The sequence below is a fragment of the Penaeus chinensis genome, chromosome 19 (genome assembly GCF_019202785.1).
Source record: "Penaeus chinensis breed Huanghai No. 1 chromosome 19, ASM1920278v2, whole genome shotgun sequence".
Classification (NCBI taxonomy): domain Eukaryota; kingdom Metazoa; phylum Arthropoda; class Malacostraca; order Decapoda; family Penaeidae; genus Penaeus; species Penaeus chinensis.
The window spans coordinates 32,031,594-32,036,593 of record NC_061837.1 but is presented as its reverse complement, the minus strand read 5'-3'; the positions used below and the strand labels follow the sequence as shown (position 1 = coordinate 32,036,593).

General features: G+C 23.7%; 1 protein-coding gene across 2 annotated transcripts in view; it reads right to left on the bottom strand.

Annotated features, from left to right (window-relative positions):
• The window catches only part of LOC125035421, a 62,257-nt gene that overhangs the window by 14,701 nt on the left and 42,556 nt on the right, over nt 1–5,000 (bottom strand). The window lies entirely within an intron of this gene.

Below are 5,000 nucleotides of genomic sequence, written 5' to 3'. Positions count from 1 at the left end.
AGTGAGTAGAGTGGCGAACATAATTTCTTTGTTGCGTGCGCACAAATCGGTTTTATAGGCCATAGTTGTCCGTGGAGAGGAACGGATCACTGAGCCAGTTGCCTTGAAGGCTCGATCACCAGATGAAACAATACCGCCAAGAATAAGAGTTTAACTTGACTCGCGTTAGGAGGCTGATGGGTTGCAGTATCACCCACTGTCAGCTGTAAACAAAAAAAAAACAAAAAAAGTAGGTTTGGAAATGACGCCTAACACCAAGTTTTCGATGAACAAGATATATTTCCAATCATTTTCGTTCCTGGATTGTACACCTTTATTAATTTGCGAAGAAAATGATATAGAAGAAAACTTTCATAAAATGACGTGTTCTACAACTTGGTAAGCTCAGATTCAGTATTTTAGGTGTTGGGCGTCATTCCCAATAATACACACACACACACACACACACACACACACACACACACACACACACACACACACACACACACACACACACATACACACACACACAAAAAAAAAAAAAAAAAAAAAACATTGCCTAAAAACGAATTTATATACAGTCATGTGGAAGTGAATCCGGAAACTATACAAAGGAATAAATCACGATAAATTTCTATATATGCATACAATCGCCATATACAGTGGATAAAATAATACGTAACAAGAATGAAACTAGTCTTGTACGCTTGTTTCTAATAACATTTGAGGTATATGACCTTCGGGACAGTGAAAATAAATTTCTGAAACTAGACAGCCATGCGGAATATCACAACAATGATTTCTCAGACTTCAATAAGTTTAGAAGTCATTACGGAGATCAATACGGCAAGGCAACGGGATGGCGGAGATGAATTGTGAGGAAGCCTGCATTCCTAGTTACTTGGTCCCACCGTACTGTGAGAACTATGTCGTTTCTTTCGTTTTAGAAGTAATATTCCTGTAGGGTTGATTAAGTCTTAATTTTTAGGCATCACCTGATTGCTGCATTCATAAACTTTCCTATTTGTTTATGTCTGTTGTTTATATGTTTGTATGTATATACATGTTTCCCTTCCAAGTGTTCGTTCTTCCTGGATAGTTCGTTCTTCCCAAGGTAGTTTCAAAGAGGCAGTTCCACTCCATCTTGATAATAATCCTAGTTGGCCACTTCCAACTTAATCCCTGCCTCTTTGCCTCTTTTGCATTTCTATTTTCTTGGCTTCGTTTTCGTTTATACTTTTTATCACTGTTATTGCTGAACCATTTTCAAAGAAAATACACTGAAAAAAAAACTTACCATGATAATTAAAGAGATTAACCGGCGAAGCACCTCATGTTTAGCCAATGAGAGTGCACTGTGAGATATCACATATAGCTAGATATATAACTATTTGTATGATTTACTCGAAATTATAATAATTACCGGAAGTAAAAAAATATTTTGGGTAACGAAGAGTTCCTTACCACTGACAGGTGTCAAAATACTCTTGGGAAAAAGTCAATTTCATTTTTGATTTCAATGTAAGGCTTGTCCCCGCCTTCATCTCCTGTCAGCTTTCCTGTCCATTTTTTTCATATTCACTTTCCTGTTTTAGTCCTTATAATACAAATTATAATTCCCATCATTTCTTGTATAATCAGTATTAGTATTCATTATATTTAATATAATCATTATTTTAGCTACCATATCAACATTACTATTATCATTATCACTATTATCACTATTATTATCATTACCAGTAGAGTTATATTATCCTTGTTATTATTATAATTATCATTATTATTATAATCATTACCTCTACTGTTTTTATCATTATTGTAATCATTATTATTATTATTAATATTAATATTCGTATTATAGTTATTGATTATAGTTATCACCATCATTATTATTATTAATATTACCCTTGTTATTGTTATTTTCATTATTATTTTATTATCATTATCATTATTATTATTATTATTACTATTATAATAATAATGATAATAAAATAATAATGATAATTATCATCATTATTATTAATTTTTTTACTATTATTCACAGTAGTACTAGTATTATTAGTTGTAGGAGTATCATCACTTCTTATTCTTATTATCATTATCACTTTTAGAATTTCTATTATCATTAGCATTATTATTATTTTAATTTTTTTCATTTCATTTATCATTGTTCATGTTATGATTACTATTATGTCATTATCACCATCCAAATTAATACCATTACTATCATTACCGTTATCACTAGTATTATCATTATTATCATTATCATTTTTAATATTATTATTATAATTATTATCATTATTATTATTATTATTATTATTATTATTATTATTATTATTATTATTATTATTATCATTATGTCATTATCACCATCCAAATTGATAATAATATTATCCTTATTGTTAATGTTGTTATAATCATTATCATTATAAATTTTATTATCTTTATTATTATTATAATTATTATAATTATTATCATTATTATCATTATTATTACTTCTACAAGTACTACTATAATTATTTCTTATTATTATTATTATTATTATTATTATTATTATTATTATTATTATTATTATTAATATTATTATTATCACTAAAATTATTATTACTACCATTATTATAATTCAATATCTTTATCATTATTATCATTTTCAATGATAATTATCTTTATCATTTTCATTATATCATTACCATTATCTTTATCACCAATCAGTATCATTATAATTCCCACTATTATATATTATCACTATTATTGATGTTATGTATTTGTTATCATTATAATTATTATAATAATAGTTATCATTATTATTATAATCAATTATTATCATTATTACTATAATCACACACACATTATTATCATACTATCATAATAATAATAGAAATAGTAATAATAATAGAAATAATAATAATAATAATTATTACTATAATTCAGTGCTATTATTATATTTATCACAAATATTTTGTTTTATTATAGTTATAATTACTAGTACTGGTAGTATTATTATCATTATTTTTTTCCGAGAATATGCAATAAAAAGGCAACAGTAGCATAGCTATAACCATTAGACCCAAACCTTTTAAGGACATGGGGTTAAAAGTTAGCCTGTAGTTATTATGAAATCCATTTTTTTTAAAAACTTATTATAGCTAGGGAGTCGGAATCGGCTGTTAAAGCACCGACTCTACAGCCCTGATTACTACTACTACAATCATTATTATTATTTTTTCCGTTACTATTTTTATTTTCATTATTATTGCTATATTTATCATCGGTGATATCGGGTCTTAATCATTATAGTCATAACTATTATTAATATTAAGATTATCAGCATTATCATTTTTGTTGCTATCATTGTTTTTATTAGCAATATTATCATCATTATTTCCATTACCATTTTTATCATTATCATTATTATTAATATCATTGTTATTACTACTATTATTAATATTATGCTACCATTTTCATTTGTATTATTATCATAATTACTATCATCATCATTATCATTATCATTATAATTATCATCATTATAATTATCATCATTATTATTATTATCATTATTACCATCATTATAATAAACTTTATTATAATCATTATTGTAATAATAATCATTATTGTAATAATAATCATTATTGTAATAATAATAATTATTATTATTATAATCATTATTGTAATAATAATAATTATTATTATTATAATTATTTTAATTATTATTATCATTATTTTAATTATTGTCATTACAATTATTACAATTATCCTTTTTTCTCATAATCATTATTATTTATTTAATCATTGTTATTATGATTATCATCGATATAATAATTATAATAATCCTTATAATATTATTATTATAATTAATATTATTCTCACTACTATTATTATTATTATTATTATTATTATTATTATTATTATTATTATTATTATTACTATTATTATTATTGTTTTTATCTTTACTATAGCAATAATAACAACAACAACAAAAACAATAATAATAATAATAATAATTATCATTATTATGACAATAATGTATAAAATGAATTGTGAAAACCATAATGATAATATGGATAATAACACGTTTGATAATGATGTAATAATGATTATGATGATGATGATGATAGTGATGATGATGATGATGATGATGATGATGATGATGATGATGATGATGATGATGATGATGATGATGATGATGATGATGATGATGATGATGATGATCATAACAATAATTTTAACAATATGAAAATAATAATAGTAATATTAAAAATAACAACAATGATAATAAAAAACATTAATAATAATGGAATAGTTATAATAATAATAACAATTATAATAATAATAATAATAATAATAATAATAATATATTTTCATTATTACAATTTTATAAAAATAATAATGATGATGTGATGATTATGATAATAATAATGATAATAACAATAATGTGAAAAATAATGAGGATAATGGTAATGGTTATGGTAATGGTATATATATATATATATATATTTATATTCATATACATACATATATACACATATATATTAAATCTATCTATCTATCTATGAACCTATCTATCTATATATGTGTATATATAATATGTACACACACACACACACACACACACACACACACACACACACACACACACACACACACACACACACACATACATACATATATGTAATAATGATAATGATGATGATGATTATTATTATTATATATTATCCTCATCATTACTACTACTGTTACCATTATGGTCATTATTATTATTATTATTATTATCATTATTATATTTATTATTATTATTATTATAATTATTATTATTATCATTTTTATTATTATTATTTCTATTATTATTATCATCACTACTTCTACTACTACTACAACTACTACTATCTTTATTATCATATATATCATTATTAACATTGTTATCAGTTTTATTATAACAATTATTAGTATCATTATTATTTTAACAATTATCATGTTGCAATATCAGCATCATCATGCTTAGCACGACCATAGAGCTTAAGTCA